This window comes from Teleopsis dalmanni, chromosome 2, assembly GCF_002237135.1.
Source record: "Teleopsis dalmanni isolate 2A chromosome 2, ASM223713v2, whole genome shotgun sequence".
Lineage (NCBI taxonomy): Eukaryota > Metazoa > Arthropoda > Insecta > Diptera > Diopsidae > Teleopsis > Teleopsis dalmanni.
Genome location: NC_051847.1, coordinates 3,687,059 through 3,693,371, shown reverse-complemented (window position 1 = coordinate 3,693,371; position 6,313 = coordinate 3,687,059).

Sequence of the window (6,313 nt, the reverse complement as noted above, 5' to 3'; positions counted from 1 at the left end):
TAAAGGTACTCAAGGTATATCCTACTTAAATGAAACCTAGAAAAGTAGCTACACAAGAAGCACATTATATGGTATAAATAAAATAGTTATTCTACTCAAGAAAAACACTACAGATATCCTAGACGGATGGCTACTCACAGAAGACGGTATATAAATATAACTAAAGGATTAGCTACGTGATATTTTTACACTATATACACACTATTTAAGTGAAACCTAAAAAAATAGTCTATTTCAGATAAGTACTAGTTTTTAAGCTCTAGTCATGTAAATCTAGTTCTGAAAAATTAATGTGATAAAATATTTTTAAAAGCAATTACAAGTGTTAAAATTGGTTAGATTTTTATCGAAACTTATTTATAAAATATATGTATCTACAATAGTTAGGTATATTTTACTTAGATATCGGCTATTACTGAATATTGATTTCATTTAAAATTTAATTAGATTTTTTCGAGTTGGTAAGAGTAGCAGAAGACGTAAGAGATCAAAATAGATTATTATATCAAAAGTCCTAAATGTATTGAGATTGTTGTTTGAAGAGGTTCTTGAGAAGTAAAAGACTATTTTATATCACTTTAATCTCTAGTTTTTTGGCGTTTGCAGCTATCAACATATATAGAATAAGAATGCATCTATGCAATAATTACATTTTAAATTTTACCAATTTAATTACTTATATATAACATAATTATTGAATTCATACAGCGGAATGGGAGCTATCTCACAATGTCCTCTATCAAAGCTTTCGTTCTTATTCTATAAATTTTCTACATTCGTACTCCGTGCTTGAGGACAATATTAAAATTTATAAAATACATTTTATGTTTTTAAATTCATTTAATTTTTGCCATTTTCTGGTTACTAACTCATATGATGTCGGAGTTGTTGTTGTATGCTAATGAGCTTTATTGTGAAAGCAACTAAAAGTGAGTGGGCGTATGTGTGGACATACATAAGACACCAAGTATGTTGATAATAATATATTGGATGCAGAACGGAAAAAATGTTTTGTCAGGATTATACCCATACTCATACTCCTTCTAGGTTGTTGCCTGCACCACTCGTAATGCAAGGTGGCATGATGTGATGGTCTAGTGATGGTGTGGTGATGGTATGATGACATACTCCATCAGGTTTGTTTAGTTCGTTTGTGTTCGGATATGTTCAGTTGCAACTGCTAATATGCATAACGTAATTACACTAAACGTAATTGCAAAATTTTGCACTCATCAAGGTGACGCGACGTCCATCCATTTCCAGTAATGCCTCACGTAACGAGGTAAATGATTGCAAGCAAAGAACCAAGCAGGCAAACAACGTTGAAGGAATTGTACCCTGACGCCATAAACTTAACCCTTGTGTACGTCAAGTGAATAAAAGGTAAAAGGTGGGCAAAATAAATTTAAATTAGCGAAGGAATTGTTGATTTGTTAATTAAGTACCCAGTCGAGTATCGAATAGAAGCAGAGTTAGGAGAGCAGACAAAGTAGCAACATTGTTAAATATTTAAAGCTAATTAGACTCCAACTTATTAGGAAACGTGCTACTATTCGTGCACAAGTTTTAATTTAAATTTTTCTAGCATTCAAAGTAGGATTATGAGGATATCTTAAAATCTACTTGGCATTAATATTCCTGTCTCTACCACAAAACTCCCTCTTACATTGCAAATACTTTATTTTACTTAATATTTAAGTATAAACTTGGCGAATTCATACGATAACGATACTCTAACTACTGAGTGCGATTGCTAGTATAACAACAACATCTGAGAATATGTACGACTATACATAATCAAGTTGACAATGGGTAGTAAAGTTATACGACGTAATACGACAAATACGACATTGGAAAACTGTAGTAGTTGGCATTAGTTTTAAGGTGTCCATGGACTCCACTCACAAGGACTTCCTTTTCAGATTTAAGCAGCAAAATAAGTAAATGCAAAAGTTTCGAACTGACGACGACGACGACGAGGATGACGACGACGACTACGACTACGATAAATAGGAATTTACTATAAACTAAGAGCAGCACTCTTAGGCGAACGGAGGCGCAGATAACTGTGGAACGCAGCAGTGAAAGCAGGCTTACATGTATAATTTCTGACAGTGTGTTGGCAAAACTTTGAGACCGAAATGGACATTTCGAATTAGTGCTGAATGATAATTACACCAACGTTTTTTAATGTGCAAAGCGGAGGCGGTACTAGAAAGCGGTGACGTGCAAGACATGCACAATATTTGTTGTAAATGAAAGATTTATGTTTAGTTTTGAGCGCAGAATTAGAAAAGGGATTTTCCTATATTTTTGAATGGTTGTTAGTGGGTGCTACATTGACCAGCAATACTCCAAAAGCTTCTGTTACTATTCAGTCAGACCGAGGACTTGTATAATGTGTGCGATAAAATGCAAATTCAAAATAATAAGTAGAAAATTTTGTTCGGAAAAGTAATCATATTAAATGAGAAAATGTTATGCAAAAAAGGGATTTAAAATTTTTAAGCAACATCAGGAATAGAGTAAGTGAAAGGGGGTAAGGTGGAGGTATATGTTTCGTTTCGTTTATTTGAAACTTATTTAATTGGAAATTAAGTTAGTTTTATGCAAGCTGCAAAAACTTTTCAAAATATATTTTGGAAAAATTAAAAATAATAATAATATAAAATTAAAATAAACCAGCTTCGAATGGAGATACTTTTCAAAGCTTATAAGTATTACTTTTAAAACTGAGAACTTTAAAATGGAAAAATAGTGAAAAATAATTAAAACCTATTACTAGTAAAAGAAACTTCTCACTAAATCTATATAAGACATTTAATTAATTTATTCGAAGTGCCTATAATGCACTATTAATACTATTACTATTACATTTCTACTCAGGCTCAAAATAGATTGTTGGTGCCCTATATCTATACTTCCAGGATTTTTAATGTTGTAGCTGTTCCTCTAGCTTTGTTTATTTTTAGATGTTGCTTTATGTACAACTAAGAAATACTTACAGTTGCGGAAACAGTTTGTGCTGTTTTACTGATAATATTCGCATTTTTTTCAATCAAGCGCCCCTGATGATCTATATCTTATGAGGTTCCATTACAACTACCGAAGCACATAGTGCTGTTAAAGTAGTTTGAAATGAGAATTACCGTGGGTTTAGATACCCAAGCTTGGTAAAAGAAAACGTTTCGCTTCTGTTAAGTGATATTCGCTTTACTTACTTATAAATGATTAAAAAGCAACTACACCCCGATCTATTACATATTGCGTGGTGCTAATTTACAAGTATTAAACGTAGTATTGACATATTAGTATTATTGTGAATACGATAGAGATACTTAAACTTTACTTTTGTTAAATTCAAAAAAAATATTGTAATTAATTAAAACTTATATTTCTTAATTAATAAATGAATATTACTTTATACAGAATCCAGTTTGTATATGAAAAACTTAAATTTCAGCTTTGGCACGCCTTTTTATATATCAAAGAAACTGAAACTGAAACTGAAAATGTCTGTATTTTAAAATAATTCATTTAATTATTAAAATTTAAATTAATTTATTTATCTTGCCTCTGTTGCGTATCATAACAGATACTTTTGCGTCCGGTAATTGTGTTCCGTTTGTTTTATTTTATTTATAATTCTTTTATTCCACAAATTCGATTCGTGCTCGACGTTGAAAGCTTTTAGCCAACCACAAAACGTTTCTGAAGGTCTTCAAAATGACCACCTCAAGTAACTCGCGCCGAACTCGTCACAGCCAAAGTCGACGGGCTCTTATGACGTTTTCGCTTGTCTCGCTACCGTTGCTGTTGTAATTTTAGAAGCTGAACCGCAGTCACTGCCCCAAAAATGGAATTATGAAGTCCACAACAGAAATCCAAATAAACATTTAAATGAAATTAAAATAAAACTACCGAACAGAGTAACGAAAATAATTGCATGAGAATTTACATTTTATGCTAAAAATTATTTTATATGGCAACTGCTAATCCCATACAGAATAAGGGTATCAAGGCGGGATTTAGTATCAGAAAACAGATTCATATCGGAAACAGTTCTGATCATTTTACAGCATATCTAAGCCAAAAATCTGTATAAATTTGTATAATAAAGCTTAAATAATTAATATCATTCTATGATAAAACCATTACTTAGACACTGAAAATGACTTTAAGTGCAAATAATATTAATCAAATTTGTTAAACCATTTTAAGAGTTATTAATTAGTTAAGAATAAAATTTCGCATTACAAACCGTGTTAACTGTTTTTTATTGTAATAAGTAAAATTGTATTTAAATCACTAATTTGATTCGCAACTAACTTGACATTTACTGATATTCATACCAGCGAGTACAAGCATACACTTGTACATACGTTCTCAAACCCATTAAAACAATAAAAATATTTAATGAGAACTTGTAATGAACTTGATACGAACTTGATTCGAACTTGATATATGCACATACACATATTGCAATAACAATAAGAACAATAACTATAACAGCAGTGGTGAAATATTACCGACGGTATAAAAAGGAATAGAGCAGAAGAACAAAGAGGAAATTCTATCTGATTTACTAAAAATTATAAAATGCAAAAAAAAAAATCCAAAATTCTAAATTGAAAAGTTCGGAATGTATCTTTAAGAAAACCCCATAATGTAGTGATTGCAACAAACAATTATTATTACTACCAAATTTCTTTCCGTTCTAACTTATAAATAATCAAATTGTCCCTTTAGAATATTAGATGTACATAAATAATAATTAAATTAAATACTTGTATATGTGATAGATAGTAAAAAAAACTTTCCAAATTAACTTACCATCAATAAATTGATCTCCGGCACAGAAAGTTACCACAGAGATGCCATGAAGATTGTTGTATTCAAATCTATACTATTTTTAATAGATTCTTTATGGTAAATAACGAAAAAGTCCCGCGTTATAATTTTATAAGCCCATATTGAAAGAACTCATCTATAATTACATTCATTATTTTTTTCGCCTTACTATATCTTATTATTAGCGTTTGATGCTTTATCGTTGGTTAGTAGACCTATATCCGCAGCGCTTATTTGGTAAAAAGAAGAGCTGCTACTATTTTTTTTCGATTTCGTTTCGTTATTCAAAAACCCTTTAATATATTCTTTCAATCTGTCCAACATTTGTTTTCTTCAGTTATCGAATCGGTTACCTATTAGCAACTTTATATGCACTTAGTCTGTACATATATTATTTATTTTTTTACGTAAATAGACTTTGTGCTTATCTATTATCTTTTCATCTTCTAAACTTCTTTGTTCTTATTCTTCTTTATTGCTATTCAGTCATATTATGTCTGACGTTTTATTCCAATCTACATATCTTTAACACAAGTAAGACTAGTAAAGTCTATGCAGTTCTTCAACAATAGTGGTTGCATATCTTTCATTTTTGCTATTTAAAGATATCAATATTCTATATACTTCTAAGCACATCAAATTTTCGTCACCGTTTAATATATCAAGAAAAAGTTTTGACATCAGTGCACCATGTTGCCATGTCAATATATATAATTTTATTATTAAAAGTCGACTGCTGATGAAAAACACCTTCATGGATTGTTTATTGCAAACTCAAATAATCGTGAATGCATTTTTTACAATTAGTCTTGCAAGTTTTTAGATTTTTGTTTTGTATTTATTTAGACCGTGTGCGAATTAGAGTAAATTGATGGTAAATTGAGGGACATAGTAAATTATGTCGATATAGCAGCGAGTGTTGGTATTTACCAGAATCTCGAGTAGGGTAAATTAGATAAAAATTAGAAAAATTAGGTGTTGTGGAAATTTTATAAGATGTTTAATAAATAAATTTTAAAATTTTTAACCAAAAATAAAAAATTAATGCAATAAATAAATATATACATAAGTGCAGTGCAAAAAATCCCTATGTAATTTGAATTTACTTTACCTTAATTTACTCGAACTCACACACGGCCTTGTAATATATAACTCAGATTCGATATGCATAATCTTAACTATACCAAAAAAAGGTGAATATGTGTTGGATATTTCTGTTGCAGAATTAATGGGTAATTTAGAATAGTACATTTAGTGTGTAATAAATATAATACGTTCTTGGACGTAAAATAGATACAAAATCGAACAATTGCCAACAGAACTTAATAGTTTCACTAAAGTATTGCCCAGCGAACAGTAAAAAAGTAGTATCATTCACAATAGAATCTTGAGAATCACATATACAAGAGGTGATTGGTATTGAAAATATGGTCTTGCATAATGCCTTGGAAATCAATTGCAG